This window comes from Symphalangus syndactylus, chromosome 6 (assembly GCF_028878055.3).
Source record: "Symphalangus syndactylus isolate Jambi chromosome 6, NHGRI_mSymSyn1-v2.1_pri, whole genome shotgun sequence".
Lineage (NCBI taxonomy): Eukaryota > Metazoa > Chordata > Mammalia > Primates > Hylobatidae > Symphalangus > Symphalangus syndactylus.
The window spans coordinates 80,909,822-80,927,188 of NC_072428.2; the positions used below are offsets into that span (position 1 = coordinate 80,909,822).

At 41.4% G+C, this 17,367-nt stretch overlaps 1 long non-coding RNA gene across 2 annotated transcripts in view; it reads right to left on the reverse strand.

Moving 5' to 3' along the window:
- Window positions 1-1,364: 1,364 nt before the first annotated feature.
- The window catches only part of LOC129484785 (uncharacterized), a 65,683-nt gene continuing 49,680 nt past the window's right edge, over window positions 1,365-17,367 (reverse strand). For both annotated transcript variants that reach the window (XR_008658522.2, XR_008658523.2), the window contains 2 exons: window positions 5,575-5,725; window positions 1,365-1,970 (listed from right to left, as the gene is read on the reverse strand). This is a non-coding gene — a long non-coding RNA (uncharacterized lncRNA). The remainder of the gene's footprint in view (window positions 1,971-5,574; window positions 5,726-17,367) is intronic.

The window sequence follows — 17,367 nt, forward strand, 5'->3', positions numbered from 1 at the left end:
GATGGGCAGCATGGCTTCATTCCAGAAGGCCAGATGTTAGAGCCACTGACCATCTGCAGCTCACTCAAGTTTTGTAGAATGTGCCCACTGTCAGAAGGCCATGGGAATCACAGGCCCAGGCCCCTTGAGGTTTCCCCACTAGCTTGCTGCTTGGAGAAACAGCCAGATCATAACTGAAGATTTATGGCTCCTTTGGTTGGAAGGCTCCCATCTCTCCTGGCCCACGTGACCTTTCCTGTAGTTGTCTCCATTTGCTTTTGGCTTCTTTGCATGGAAAAAAAAAGGCTGTGCTCAGGAAGCTGTACTCCAAGGGAATAGATAGGATAGCTCAGAACAGCATCATGGCCCCACCTAACAGGATAAGAGCAGCATACCCCAGAATGGCATTCGTGGAACGGTAAGCCTATTTTGAGTAGATGCCTGCTGTCTCTGTGAATGCATGAGACAGTCTCCTTGCATGGGACCAATGCCAAGTCCTTTCAGGTAGTGAAATGTCAAGCACAGGCTGTGCTGGAGGAAGCTCTCCTGGGAGGGCAGGTGGAGGCGACTCCAGAGTGGGTGGCTGGAAAGGAAAAGTCATCCTGTCTCTATTTAAGACATGACAGCAATATGAGATGGAGGAACATGAAGAATACCATAGGAGGTCACACGCATGACACACTTATGCCCCACACTCTGACATTTGTTGCTAGGGCCATGCTGGCCATGAAGTCATTACTCAAGTCAGTCTCATTTTCTTCCTAAGCCATAAATGAAAGAGAAGAATAAAGGGCTGGAGAGCACTCCCGGCTTCAAATCTCAGCCTCCCTGCTCACTAGTGGGGTGACGTGAACCTTAACCTCTCTGAGTTTCAGTATCCAACCTGTAAAGTGAGGATTATGATACCTGCCCTGACAAATTCAGAGGATTTTTTTTGAGGGGCAAAAGAGCTTGAACTTGTGTGAAAAGCACTTGGTTAACTATATATAAAGCAGTGATGTAGTCTCCAGATCTGCTGCCTGTTCACAAACAATGTTTCCAACTCACAGAAGGGCCTGGGCCAGAGTGCAAATCAATAGTCACAAACACACTTTAGTTCAGGGGACAGTGTTTTTATAGTAAGACTTTCTCATTTAAGGATGTAATGCTAGGGCAAATTCCTCATCTCATTGTGGATCTGGACTTTGAATAGCACTGCTGTAAACACAATACACATGGACATCTCTTGCCTTAAATTCCCTTATCCCAGGTCCCCTGCTCTCTCCTAACCCTGTCAGCCTATCCAGCTGTTGAACACTTACTCATTTTTTAAGATATAGCTCAAGCATCTCCCAAGCAAGATCCCTGGAGCAGAACCAATTCCCTCTCCCTTGGGCCTCCACTGTGTGGCAATTATGAATGCAATATCTGTCCCCCAATTAAGCTGTAATGTTCTTGAGGTCATCTATGTGTTCAGAGACTGGCATAGAGGAGCTTCTCAATGCGTACTTGTCTAGTGAATGAAAGTTAAATTATACAAAGTGTTGTGTCCGCTCTGCCTATTTCTCAGGTGGGTGCCATTAAGTCTGTTGGAGCCTGAACAGCTGCCAGGTGTGGTGATTAGGATACAATCCTGCCTGAAAGCCGAGAAAGGAGCCAATAACCCTTTGAAATTTAAAGACTTTATGGAACTTGATTCATTTACCACACAATTATTAGTTACAACCATGTGGCAGGCTTGCCGTAAGGCACTGGGGATACAACTATGAATTAAATACAGTAACTGCTCTTCAGAACATGCAATACCCAGCCTGCCTGTGTAGGCATATGCTTATAGAAGGTGGAGCAAGGCCTGTCTCTGGTACCTGGAAGTCCAGGATCATGTGTCCACCCCTTGAAGTTGGGTTAGGCAAGCTCTTTGTAGGCTGAGGCGTTAATAATATGGAGTGGGTCAAAGTCTTGATTTCTGAAGAATCCCTCAGAGCCTCACTTGCAGGTGGGAAAAAGGATTGCTATTTAGATGATAGGACAGAGAGGTTAGGATCAAGGAAGCGCAATCAAAAGACAGGGGTCCAGCAAGGGAGGGCTCAGCCTAGTTCTCAGGCCACAGTACCTTTCCCCCTGATCTTCCTGGTTACCCCTTGTCCTATCTCTAGATGCAGCTTTTGCGTTTGGTCCCTCCTTCCTTTGGACTGCCACCATTTGTTTAGTTTACATCATTCTGGCACTTACTCAGCTCCTTTATAACTATTGGTTAGTATGCCTGCTTCTCCTCCTTAGCTGTGCACTCCAGGAGACACAGACCATATTTCCTTCCTTTTATCTTTGGCCCCAAAAGTGTATTTCTTGAATAAATGAATAATTATCTCCATTTATACAAATGAAGACCTAGGCTCAGAAATACTGTGCCCTCCAGACATTACAGGCTGGGTCAAGATGTGAGCTGGATCTTCTGACTCCTGCCTGGGGCTCTTTCCCTGAGGCCCAGCCACACCTGCAGGATGGCCCCAGGACCATCATTGGAACACTACTACTCTAGATCATCTTTCCTATCCTGAGAAGTAGAAACTGAGGCCTAAAAGCAGCTTATGGTCTGAAAGTTTGAAAATAATGGCAAAGTGAGGGCCTGAATTAAGTTTTCTAGTCTCTTAAGTCAGCAAATCTGGAAGTCATTCTTGACATCTCCTTCACAAGTCATCTCCTATTCAAATTGTTACAGAACCCAGCTAGGGTCCACTTGCCCAGTGCAGTAAGGCTAAACATCCACACAGAGGTTTGCAGCAGGATAAAGGAAGGCATTTATTTTCAGGGCACCAAGCAAGGAGAACTGGGCAGCTCATGCTTAAGACTCATCCTCCCTAATGGCTTGCAAGTAAGGGCTTTTAAAGGTGGGGAGGAAGAGATTACAGGCAGTCATATATCAATACACAGAGGCTATCCATTGGTTTAACCTGAAAAGTTGGAACATCTCAAAGCAGGGGCTTATAGGTCATAGGTAGATTCAAAGATTTTCTAATTTGCAATTGGCTCAGGAGACAAAGCTTTGTCTAAAAATGTGAGGTCAGAAAAGAATGCTGGTTCTTGCTCAGGGGGATAGCCTTACCTCCAGGTCCCTCAGGAAGAAATTTAGAGCAAAGAACAGAGGTCAGAGTTCAGTTCTCAGCTCTCCCTTATCTGAGACCTATGTGGCAGTGGGTCTATTTGATGGGGGCCTGGGGTTCTGCAAAACAGCTCAGGGACATAAGTTGAGTTATCTTTAGTTTTTAGAGGGAACATCTCGTGACTCTAACTTCCTTGGCTCTTGTTTTAAGCTATTATTACCTTCTTGCTTATCAAGTTGCTCATTTACTTCTCAGGGCTACCTGGGTGCCTGGAATTTCCCCTGAATGAACCCAAGATTTTCCTTTATTTCCATGCTTAGAGCTGGGGACAGCAGGCCTTTAAAAGGAGTCCCTACTCTGTCTCAAAATTATTACTAAATCCAGTGGATTCTGCCTCTTTCATGTTTCTCATTTCTCTGTCTCCACTGTCACTGAATGAGGCCTTCAGCAGCCTCCTTCAGCCTTCTCCTGCCCCTTTGACCCCATCATTATCCTCCATACTGCAGCCAGAGTGGTCTTTCTAAAAGGAAAACCCAGGCACGCCCTTTCTCTTTTTGTCTGACTTCTCACTTCTCCAGCCTTCTTTTCAGCATTCAACCCCTAACTTAGGGGGTTTCCCCAGACTGCCTCCCCCTTGCCAGCTCCAGCCTTTAAAACCCTCTCACCCTGCTCTGGGGTCCCCAGTGTCAGTCCCAAGGCCTTGAAACCACATTTTCCTCTGACCAGTCCCTTTGGGTGAATAAACTGGTTGCTCATCTGCCTGGCTTTGATTATTATCTCAGACTCAGGCTGATGCCTCTGACAATCTCTGTGGGTTGCTCCAACAGCAGCCTCTTCCCTATCTTATCCTTATCTCACTCTCTGAGTGACTCTAGCCCCTGAGTTATCAGTCTGGGTCTGATCATTTTAGCTCTCACTTGTCTGGAAGGGCTCCCAGAATGAAGGAATAAATGGCTCTCTGCACTTTCTCTCCTACTTCTTACTCAGGCCCCAGGATCCTCATCCTAGGCTGTGGTTCTTAGACAGTCCTCCTGAAGCTCCCTCACTCTATACTTATCCTCTCTGAAGTGACCCATTCTCCAAAGTAATATCACCCTTCCTTTCTCTATCCCCAGACCAAAACTTCCCTCTCCAACAGGGTGGCTGATACAGAGAAAGAGTGCAGGCATGGGCCTCAGGAGGCATGGGGTGTAGTCCCAGGTCCTGTCCCTTAGTTCCTGTATTCCTGTGTAGCTCCTGTCAGTGAAAGGTTCCTCCTCCTAGAACTGAGGTGAAGCTCAGCAAGACCATAAATGTGACAGCTCTTTATATAAAAACTCATGGCTGAGAGCAAAGCTGAAACAGTGGGAGATGGATTTCCAAGCAAGGCTTTCCTCTATCGTGATGCCCTGGGCCTGCCAGTCTTCCTGAATTGAGGACCACCAATCCACTGCTTCATTTCTGTCTTTCCAACGCCTATGCCAAAACCAGGGCTGGTGTTGCAGCCCTCCTGTTAAGAACTACTGATAGAGAAAGTCCCAGCCACAAGGCTGTACTAGGCTTACAATAAGGCATTTAGCCTTGTTTTATCTTACGTGATCTTGGCAACATTTTTATGAGTCAGGCAGGGAAGGTATTAATATCTCCATTCTATACCCAAGGAAACCAAACTAAAAAATGTGGAAATACTTGTTTACAATCACAGAACTAAACTCAATGCCAGGTTTCTTGAACCTAAAGCTATATTGCTACTCCTTGTAGACCAAAGTGATATAATTGATGAGGGGGCCTCACTCCTTCAGTTTTTCCTTTCCTTCCTGCCTTCTTTCCATTTAGTGGAATACCGGGAATAAAAAGAGACAGGCTCAGGGGCATGGGACTTAATCCAAGGTAATGAAAGCTATCTTTAATAGAGACGAAGATCCCACAAAGAGCTTTGGGGCCCAGGGTAGGGAGCTGGGAGATAGGAACACGCATCTTTCAAAAGGACATATAAGCTCTATACAAACAAATGTGCATAAGGAGGAGAGCAATCACTACCTGGGAAGAATGTGCTTCAATTTGCCCACTTCCTTTAGGCTGTATTCTAACTCCACGTGAAAAGCTCCTAAGGGTGACAGCGACAGGGAGGTACCCATTTTCAGCCCCCTCCTTGGAGGCTGTATTGAAAAGTGGCCTTTCAGCATGGTACTGAAGGATGACTAACACCCCTCTTTTAGGCTAACTTGGAGGAATCTAGACCTGTCCCAACAGCTATGATTTAATATCCTTGGCCCTCTGTCATGCAGAAAAGATTGGGGTAGGCATGTGCAGACAGATTCAGGCAGCCCCCAGGTAGCTCTTTACATGAGCCCTAGGCACCAAAAGAAAGGAAAAGGCTCAGAATTTCTCCCTTTCCAATGAATCCCCCATAGTCTGGGCCTCTCAGCCCAGCTCCCTCCCACACACTCAGCTCCCCGCTCCTCTCTGAGAATCACCCCACCCACTGGCCCCTGGGCTTGGAACCCCATAGCCTGCCTGAGTCAGCATGCCCTACCTTCATTCATACTTGGTTCTGAAGGGGTCCAGCGATATCAGTAGTAACCCTGAGGCAGCCACTAGCCAGCTTCACTTCATAGCTTTATCTTCAGTTTCCTCTGCCCTAAAACAAGGGAAATGATTATAACTCCCCTGCTCTTCTCACAGGCCTGTTGTGAAGATAAAATGAGATAATTCAGGTGAAAGTGTCTTGCAAATTCTGAACTATAATTATGCTCACAATTATTAATATAGTAGTATGTCCACTGCCTTATTTGGGCCTTGAGATTCAGGGAATGAATCCAGGTGGGGTCTGCAGACCACTTGCAGGAAGTAACCCACAAGGGTCACGGGGATGTGCTGATGAAAATGCACTGACTGACATTTTAGGGATAGAGAGTGAAGGGGGCTGCTTTACTCTCAGAGAGGTATGTAAGGTAGCATTTCTATGTCTTCTCTTTAGAGAAAGAAAGATGTAATGGAAGCTCCACTGTAATTAGTTCCCTGACCACTTCTGACAATAGCCAAACAGAAAATTCAAATCAGAACTCTCCCACCCTGGATGGTGCAGTTTGCTTTCCCAGAAACACCTGAAATCCCAGAAGGCACCAATTGTTTCTTCAATGCAAGTCTGGCTGCTCAGCAGAAGCACTAAATGGCTGGGAAGAGCTCGTGTTTCTCAGCCTCCCAGAATGGGGCCAAGAAGGAAGAGGAGGCTAAGAAATGGCCATGCCCCTGGAGTTTCATTCACAGAGCTGGGCTGATCTTAACCACTGGAACAGATTCTGTCCATACGGAATCTAAGGCTGTCAGTGTAAACGGACCTAGAAATATCCATTAGTTCTACAGCTTACGGGGCCATCTTTATGAGCCACACCAATTGGGTAGATTTAAGAACTGATTCAAAGGAGACTTAAGTTCAAATCCAAGCACTGTCACCTAGAATAGCCTAATAAGATTCCAGGATCTAAGGTAAGATACACTGAACTCAAATTCTAACTCACGCATTTGCAAGTTATGGTATTTGGTGTAGTTTTAGATAAGAAGCCAAGTGAAAAAAGTAACAGTATTCACTTCTTTGTGGTGTTGTAAAGAATGAATGAGATAATAAATGCCTGACATGTAGAAAGTATTCAATAAATTCTTGCGGTTCTGAATTGCTTCACCTAAGAAGCTTACACCTGGGAAGGTAGATAGACAAGGCACAAGACTATAATTATTTGTCATAAGAAAATTAGTTCAATTGCCCAAGCTAGAAGCCCAGGAGTCATACTTAACTCCTCTCTGTCTCACATTCATCAAGGCCAGTAAGACAGGTCTAATGCCTAAATATCTCTCAGATCTGTCCCCTTTTCAAGTTCTCTTCACCAATCAAGCCATTATAATATGCAATATATATTGCAATACTAGCCTCTTTATTCAACGAAGACATGCATGCCTGACAATTAGAGTTCATCATGTGAGATAACCAGTGATTCCAGAAGGAACCAAACAATGAGGTTCTGAGCACCATTGTCCTTGGGAAATGTATCATTTCAAATAGATGATTAAAGCTACTGAGCATGGCTTGGAGATCCCTTTAACTAGTGATATAAGAAACCCTTCATGATCTGGTCCCTGTCACTCTCTGTGGTAATTTACACATTTATCAAACAGAAGTATTTGCTGTTTCTTAGACAATCCATGCTCTCTCTTTCTCTCTTTGCGTATGCTATTTCCTCTGCCTGATACCTTTCATCTTTTCCTCTGGGAAAACACTAATAGCCCTTTGGGCTCAGCTGAAGTGTCCCTTTCTCTGGGAAGTTCACTTTGGCTTCACCTACCCCCAAATCAAGAAGAGATTAGGTGCGCCTCTACTAAGCTCCTGGGACATCCTTTTAATTCTTTCACAGCACTTGTCACACTCAGTTGCCATCAGCTCTCTACTTGTCAGTCTCTCCCACTGCAGATGATGAGTGTTTTGAGGACAAAGACATCTTAACAACCCTTTGTGTACCTGCACTCAGAGCCTTGCCAAACACATGAACAGGTGATGTCAACATGTCTCATTAAATGACTGAACTTTGGGGAGAGCATATCAGGTCTTCTAGAGTTCCTGCAAAGGGCTGTCTTTGTGAACTGTGTTGCAGCCTCTGCCGATTTTTTTTTTTTTTTTTTTTTTTGAGATAAGAGTCTCACCCTGTCACCCAGGCTGGAGTGCAGTGGTGCGATCTTGGCTCACTGCAACTTCTGCCTTCCGGGTTCAAGTGATTCTCCTGCCTCAGCCTCTGGAGTTGCTGGGATTACAGGTGCACGCTGCCATGCCTCGTTAATTTTTTGTATCTTTAGTAAAGACGAGGTTTCACCATGTTGGCCAGGCTGGTCTCAAACTCCTGACCTCATGATCCACCCACCTTGGCTTCCCAAAGTGCTGCAATTACAGGCATGAGCCACTGCGCCCGGTCACCTCTGCTGATTTTCATAACCAGGGTTCAGTGGGCAACAGCAACCAAGTGTGAGTTTACAGCCAAATCAGGGGTTGGACTGACTCAAGGCTGCAGTTCAGTATTTGTAAAATTAGGTCTATTTCTGATTTGTCCCTATGATTGGGAATAGCTCTTGATTTGGCAAGTGAAAGCCTAGGTGTTTTCTAGATTACCTCCTGCTCAGCATGGTGAGACTGCTGAAGCTCTGCTTAAGCCAGCTTCTTATCAAATGCTTTCTGCTTGGTTTAGCAGCATGACTACGTGCTACTTATGCATAGACAAATGTTTTGAGAAGAAAAATATCTCCTATTATTATACTCACTTCTTTGTGCTGCCTTCTCTCTTAATCCCTCTCTCCTTTGGTAACTCTGAGCTCCAATTATGCCCAAACCTCTGCTTAGCCACCACTTTCTGCTTGGCAGCTTAATGTCTCATCCTAAACTGATTATAAGCCAGCAAATTCCTCGAGAAGGAAAGGAGCATAGAATGTCAGGCTAGGCTCACCTCAATGAGTTTCCTTTTCTCTCAGACACCTTACTTGGCCCCTCAAGTCCTGGCTTCCACTGGTAACACTCTAATGCCTTCGAGCATTTTTAAAATCCAGCTTTTCTGTTGTTTGTTTGTTAATAGGAGGTTTGGTCTGTTGTAAATTAGTCTGATGCAACTGACACAGCTGAAAGTAAAGTCAGTTGTTTCTCTTAAAAAATCCACGTAATGGCCGGGCGCGGTGGCTCACGCCTGTAATCCCAGCACTTTGGGAGGCTGAGGCAGGCGGATCACGAACAGATCGAGACCATCCTGGCTAACACGGTGAAACTCTGTCTCCACTAAAAACACAAAAATTTAGCCGGGGGTGGTGGCGGGCGCCTGTAGTCCCAGCGACTCCGGAGGCTGGGACAGAAGAATGGCGTGAACCCGGGAGGCGGAGCTTGCAGTGAGCCGAGATCACGCCACTGCACTCCAGCCTGGGCGTCAGAGCCAGAGTCCGTCTCAAAAAAAAAAAAAAAAAAAAAAATCCACATAAAGGTTTTTACCTTAAGAGAAATTCTAGTTAGGTCTTAAGATGATAAAAATGCAGCTGAATCACATAGTAAAGGTTCAGTATGAAGCAAATTCAGTCATATACACTTAGGGTTAGAGAGGGAGAACAACCATTTAAATATTGTGGGAAAATCTTCTAACCACTCTATTTAATGAAGATATGCTTCTGATTATCAGATAGGAGACATAAATCTTTTGTTCCCTCAGTCAGTTTCAGTGCAAACTACCTGCCATGCTGAATGTGATTCTAGAATAAAAAAAGACAGAACAATGTTTACACAACATGACCCCCACAAGCCAGTTTTTTCATCTTGTGTTTTACTTCTGTACAGTTTGTAACTGTTGGCTTGGACTTAATGAAAATGGTATTTCAATTTCCAACATGATACCTTTATAAAAGAGTTTCAATGCTATTTTGAATTCTATGCAATTTTCACCTTGCACGCTAACTCTCAAGGTCTACCTGTGTGTCCATGTAACTCTACCCATGGGGCACCCATTTTTCTGCTCTAATTACCTTGCAGTCCCTCTGCTGAAGCAAAGAACTTTTATGGGAGAAGGGTCATCATGCCCTTCTATGAAGAGTATGAGATGAGAGCCACCCTCAGGAATAAAAGGAGAGGACAAAAATCCAAAGGCATTTTCTGTTTCCATGTCAACATGGAGCCAGAGGCTGAGAAAAACAACTGAAAGACACCTTAATTTTTGTTAATCTCTCACATTTATCCTTTTGATGTTTTCTGTCTGCTTTCATTGGGTGATTAAAATTTTTAAAGGCCTCTCTGGATGAAAGGAGAAACTCAAGGTTTGGGTAGTAGCAGTTCTGAAGAGCATCAGTAGCTAACTGAGTGTCTGGGGCCTGTAAGGAGGAGGGAAAAGAAGGAAACCTCAGCAGTAAGCCTGGGCTTCATCAGGTGGTACCTTGATACCTGTGCATTTATATTATAATCCTATAAATATGTACTTAAAAATAAAATTTGATAAGCTGTTTCAGATGGGAGCAACAACTTTATGCATGTTATAAGAGAAATTTTGCTTTTCTCTTCAGAGGGAGGCAGGAGAAAAATGAGAGAATCATGGAGGGGATGGGTAGGGGAGATGGTGAGAAAGCTAGCAAGATGGAGAGAGGATAGGACAACATAACTGGAAGGACCTCTGCTACTCCATGTGAAGGTTTGCTGAAGATCATGTTTGGTAGTATTCCCTTTAAAGCTCTTGTATTAGTTTGCTAAATCTGCCATAACAAAGTGCCACAAACTGGGTGGTTTAAACAACAGAACTTTATTTTATTGTCAGGACGTGACATCAGTAAGATGGCAAAATAGGAGTTCACCCACTCATATTCCCCAATAACAGCAAGAATTCTGCACCCATTCATGGACAAAAGTCTCCTTGTGGGAGCCTTGGGATTTAGTCACAGCCTACCTCAGCTACAGACTAGGGCAGTAAGGAACCATCCAGTCATCCAATGGGAGTCTTCCCAGAGGTCTGCAGGAAGCGACACCCATCAGCATTCCCGGTAGCAGGCCCACTGGCTGTGAATCCTGAAATGGATCCTCACCTTAGCACCAGCCCAAAAGACCAAGGTCCTGGAGACAGTCCAGGCCACCCAGGGGATAGACCTACCAAATGTGATCTCCACTATAAAACTAGCATCAGTCATGTGACTCAGGCCCAACCCAACTCAACCCAGAGGCAATTTCATCAGCCCGGAGACATAACAGAAAACAAATTTAACTTGCCGAAACTAGTCTGTAAAAACTGAAAGAAGAGTTCACTTCAGTTGCACAGACACCAATGCAAAGATACATGGATATCAAAGAATCAGACATATACAATACCACCAGAGGAACTTCATAAAGCTTCAATAACAGACCCCAAAGAAATGGAGATACACACATTGTTTGAAAAATAATTCAAAACAATCATCTTAAAGAAGCTCAATGAGGCTGGATGCAGTGGCTAATGCTTGTAATCCCAGCAATTTGGGAGGCTGAGATGGGAGGATAACCTGAGCCCAGGAGATTGAAACCAGCCTGGGCAAAATAGGGAGACCCCATCTATACAAAAACTACAAAAATTAGCCTGGTATAGTGGTGCCTGTAATCCTAACTACCTAGGAAGCTGAGGTGGGAGGATAATTTGAACCTGAAAGTTCAAGGCTGCAGTGATCCTTGATTGAGCCACTACACTCCAACCTGGGTGACAGACTGAGACCCTATCTCAAAAAAAAAAACCAAAAAAAAACAAAGAGAGATGCAAGAAAATATAGACAATTAAATAAAATTAGAAAAATAACTCATGAACAAAGGGAAAGATTGAAAGGTTTAATAGAAAATATAAGAAGAACCAAATAGAAATCCTGGAGCAAAATAATTTGATTAAGAACTGAAAAATTCAATTCAGAGTTTCAACAACAGACTTGCTTATGCAGAAGAAAGAAACTCGGCCAGGCACAGTGGCTCACGCCTGTAATCCCAGCACTTTGGGAGGCCGAGGCAGGTGGATCATGAGGTCAGGAGATCGAGACCATCCTGGCTAACATGGTGAAACCCCGTCTCTACTAAAAAATACAAAAAAATAGCCGGGTGTGGTGCAGGCGCCTGCAGCCCCAGCTACTCAGGAGGCTGAGGCAGGAGAATGGTGTGAACCCAGGAGGCAGAGCTTGCAGTGAGCCAAGATCGAGACACTGCACTCCAGCCTGGGTGACAGGGCAAGACTCTATCTCAAAAAAAAAAAAAAAAAAAAAAGAAGAATTAGTGAACTCAAGTACAGGTCAATTGGAATTAACCCATTAGAGGAACAAAAAGAAAAGGAAAACACTGAAAAAGAGTGAAGAAAGCATAAAGGATCTACCCAACACCATCAAACATTTGCGTATATAAATTATGCAATTACTCAAAGAAGAAGAGTGAGGAAAAGGGACAGAAAACTTATTTAAAGAAATACTGCCTGAGAGGCCAGGTGTGATGGCTCATGCCTGTAATCCCAGGAATTTGGGATGCTCAGGTGGGAAGATTGCTTGAGGCTAGGAGTTCAAGACCAGCACAGGAAACATAGCAAAAAATTACAAACAAATAATGAAAGAATATTTAAATAATAATGATAATAAAAGAAATCCTATTGGAAAAGCTTCAAAATCTTGGGAGGGACATATACATACAGATTCAGTAAGCTCAAAGGACCCCAAGCAAGATAAATTAAGAAAATAACACTCTGAGATACATTATAATCAAATTGTCAAAAGTCAAAGACAATCTTGAAAGTAGCAAAGGAGAAGAAATTCATTACACATAAAATATCCACCATAAAGCTATCCAGATTTTTCAACAGAAACCTTGCAAGCCAGAGGGAGTGGAATGACATATTCAAAGTGCTAAAAGAAAAACAATGCCAACCAAGAATTCTATACCTAGCAAATCTATCCCTCAGAAGTGAAGGAGAGACAAAGAAATTCTAAGACAAACAAAAGTGGAAGGAGTTTATCACCACGAGTGCCCTTACAAGAAATGCTAAAGAAAGTTTTTTGAGTTAAAGCAAAAGAATAGGTAGCAATATGAAAATATATGAAAGCATAAAATTGACTAGTAAAGGTAAATACATATAAAATTTAGAATACTCCAATACTGTGAAGGTGTTGTGTAAATCCCTCTTAACTCTAGGATAAGATTTAAAGAGACAAATGCATGAAAAACAGTGATAAACTTCTGATTAATAGATACACAATAAAATAGAGATAAATGGCATCAATAGTATAAAATGTAAGGGAGAGAAGTAAAAGTTTAGAGTCTTTGCATGTGATTGAAGCTAAGGTACTATCAGCTTAAATTAGGATATTATAATTACAAGATATTTTGTATAATCCTCATGATAACAATAAAGAAAAAACCTCTTGGCTCATGCCTGTAATCCCAGCACTTTGGAAAGCCTAGGTGGGTGGATCACTAGAGGCCAGGAGTTCAAGACCAGCCTGGCCAACATGGCGAAATCCTGTCTCCACTAAAAATACAAAAATTAGGCCAGGTGCAGTGGTTCATGCCTGTAATCTCAGCACTTTGGGAGGCCAAGGTGGGCAGATAACGAGGTCAGAAGTTCGAGACTAGCCTGGCCAACGTGGTGAAACCCTAATCTCTACTAAAAATACAAAAATTAGCCAAACATGGAGGTGGGCGCCTGTAATCCCAGTTACTCAGGAGGCCGAGGCAGGAGAATGACTTGAACCTGGGAGGTGGAAGTTGCAGTGAGCCGAGATCGTGCCACTGCACTTCAGTCTGAGCAACAGAGCAAGACTCCATCTCAAAAAAACACAAACAGCGACAACCCTCCCCCACTCCCAAATTAGCTGGGCATAGTGGTACATGTCTGTAATCCCAGCTACTATGATGGCTGAGGCATGAGAATCGCTTGAACCTGGGAGGTGGAGGTTGCAGTGAGCCAAGGTCACACCACTGCACTCTAGCCTGGGTGACGGAGTGAGACTCTGTCTCAAAAACACAAAAAACAAAGAAGAAAGAAAGAAGAAAGAAAGAGAAAGAAGAAAGAAAGAAAGAAGAAAGAAAGAAAGAAAGAAAGAAAGAAAGAAAGAAAGAAAGAAAGAAAGAAAGAAGAAAGAAAGAAAGAAAGAAAGAAGAAAGAAAGAAAGAAAGAAAGAAAGAAGAAAGAAAGAAAGAAAGAAAAGAAAGAACCTCTGATGGACACACTAAAGATAAAGAAATCAAAGCATGCCACTACAAAAAAATACAAGAAGTTACAAAGAAAGACAACAAAATTGGAAGAGAAGAACAAAAGAACTATATAACAGTCAGTAAAATATTAACAAAATACCAGAAGTCCTTACCTATCAATAATTACTTTAAATGTAATGGATTAAATTCTCCAATAAAAAGACACGGAGTGGATGAATGGATAAAATAAAAACCAAGATCTAACAATATGATACCTAGAAGAGACCCACTGTAGCCTGAAAAACATACTAAGACTGAGAGTAAGGATTGTAAAAAGATATTCCAGGCAAATGGTATCTAAAATAGAGCAGGGGTGGCTATGCTTCTATCAGAAAAAGTTGACTTTAAGTAAAACACTGTATAAAGAGATAAAGGTCTTTATATTATGATAGAGGTCAATACATCAAGAGGATATAACAATTTTAAATATATATGCATCCAACATCAAAACACCTAAATACATGAAGGAAGTATTCATAGATCTGAAGGGCGAGATAGACTGCAACACAATAATAGTAGCAGACTTCCATAATCCACTTTCAACAATGTACAGGTCATCAACACAGAAAATCAATAAGAAAACAGAGTACCTGAACAACACCTTAGACCAAATAGACCTAACATATATGTATATAAAATATTCTATCCCAGAGCAACAAAATACACATTCTTCTCAAGCACAGAACATTCTCCAGAATAGATGATATGTTAGTGAGCAAAACAAGTCTTAACAAATTTAAGAATATTAAAATCATATCAAGTATATTACCTAGCCATAATTGAGTGAAACTAGAAACCAGTTACAAAAGAACTTTTAGAAAACTCACAAATACACAGGAATTGAGCAAGATGCTCCTGAATAACCAATGGGTTAAAGAAGAAATTCAAAGAGAAATTAAAAAGTATTTTGAGACAAATGAAAATAGAAGCACAATGTATCAAAACTTATGGGATGCAGCAAAAGCAGTTCTAAGAAGAAAGTTTACAGCAATAAATGCCTACATTGAAAAAGAAGGAAGATCTCAAATAAACAACTTACTTCCTTACACTTGAAGGAACTAGAAAAAGAAGAACAAACTAAACCTAAAATCAGTAGAAGGAAAGAAATAATAAAAATCAGAGCAGAAATAAATGAAACTGAGAGAAGAAAGACAATAGAAAATATCAATGAAACTAAGAGATGATTCTTTGAAAAGTTAAACAAAATCAACAAACCTTTAACTAGACTAAGAAAAAACGAGAGAAAACTCAGCATCAGAACTTGAAAAAGGAGACATTATAACTGATACCACAAAAATACAAATGATTATAAAAAACTACCATGAACAATTAATTGTATGCCAACAAATTGGATAACCTAGAAGAAATGGATACACTCCTAAAAACATACAATCTACCAATACTAAATCAAGAAGAAATAGAAAATTGGAATCGATTAATAAGTGAAATGATTGAATCAATAATTAAAAAAAAACTCCCACCAAACAAAAGCCCAGAACCAGATGGTTTCACAGCAGAATTCTACCACCAAATATTTAAAGAAATAATACCAATCCTTCCAAAAAATAGAAGAAAAAATACTTCCCAACTAACTATCTGAGGCCAGTATCCCCTAATGCCAAAGCCAGACAAGGACACTACAAGGTAAGAAAGAAAATTACAGGCCAATGTCTATGATGAACATAGATGCAAAAATCCTCAAACTAGCAAACCAAATTCAGCAGCACATTAAAAGGTCAGTATACTATACTCAAGTGGGATTTATCCCTGGGATGCAAAAATAGTTCAACATATGCAAATCAATAAATGTGACACATTATACTAACAGAATGAAGGACAAAAACATATGATCATCTTGAGAAATGCAGAAAGTGAATATAACAAAATTCAACATCTTTTGATGATAAAAACTCTCAGCAAATTAGGTATAGAAGGAATATATGTCAGTACAATAAGGGATATATATGAAAAGCCTACAGTTAACATGGTACTCAATCATAAAAAGTTGAAAGCTTGGCTGGGTGCGGTGGCTCATGCCTGTAATCCCAGCACTTTGGGAAGCCAAGGTGGGTGGATCACCTGAGGTCCGGAGTTTGAGACCAGCCTGACCAACATGGAGAAACCCTGTCTCTAATAAAAATACAAAAATTAGCCGGGTGTGGTGGCACATGCCTGTAATCCCAGCTACTTGGGAGGCTGAGGCAGGAGAATCACTTGAACCTGGGAGGTGGATGTTGTGGTGAGCTAAGATCGCACCATTGCATTCCAGCCTGGGCAACAAGAGCCAAGCTCCGTCTCAAAAAAAAAAAAAAAGTTGAAAGCTTTCCCTGTAAGATCAGGAACAAAACAAGGGTGCTCACTCTCACCACTTCCATTCAACATAGTATTGGAAGTTCCAGCCAGAAAAATTGGACAAGAAAAAGAAATTTAAAAAAGAGAAGCGAAATTGTTTGTTTGCTGATGACATCATCATATATAGAGAAAATTCTAAAGGCTCCACCAAAACATTGTTAGAACTGATAAACTAATTTCATAAAGTTGCAGGGCACAAAATTAACACAAAAAATCAGTAGTGTTTCTTTACTTTAACAAAAAAATTATCTATAAAAAAATTAAGAAATCAATTTCATTCACAATAGCATGAAAAAATACGTAGGAATAAATTTATCCAAGGAGTTGAAAGATCTGTTTATTGAGAACTATAAAATATTTATGAAAGAATTTGAGGACAAATAAGTTTTGTCTGTTCATGGTTTGGAATAATTAGTATTGTTAATATGTCTACACTACCCAAAGTGATCTACAGATACAAGGCATTCCCTATTAAAATTCCAATGTCATTCTTCACAAAAATTTTAAAAAAACTAAAATTTGTATGGAATTGCAAAAGACCTTGAATAGCCAAAGCAATCTTGAACAACAACAACAACGACAACAAAAAAACAAAAGAAAGCTGGAGGCATCACACTGCCTCACGTCACAAAATCTATTCCAAAGCTATTGTAATGAAAATAGAATGGCACTGGCATTAAAAACAGAAACATTGACCAATGGAACAGGATAGGAAGCCTAGAAATAAACTCACATATTTATGGTTAATTGATTTTCATCAAAGTTACCAAGAATACACAATGGAGAAATAACAATTTATTCAATAAATGGTGTTAAGAAACAGGACATCCACCACAGAATAAAATTGAACCTTTTTTTCACACTATATTAAAAATCAACTCGAAATGTATTAAGTATTTAGACATAATATCTGACACTATAAAACTACCAAAAGAAAACATCGGGGAAATGCTCCACGACATTGGTCTGGGCAAAGATTTCTTTCATATGACTCCAAAACTACAGGTAGCAAAAGAAAAAGTACACAAATGAGATTGCATCAAACTAAAAAGATCTGGCACAACAAAGGATACAACTGATGGAGTGAAGAGACAACCCACGGATTAGGAGAAAATATTTGCAAACCATATATCTGATAAGATGCTAATATTCAAAATAGATAAGGAACTCAAGCAACTCAATATCAAGCAAGCAAATAATTCAATCAAAAACGAGCAAAGAAGCTAAATA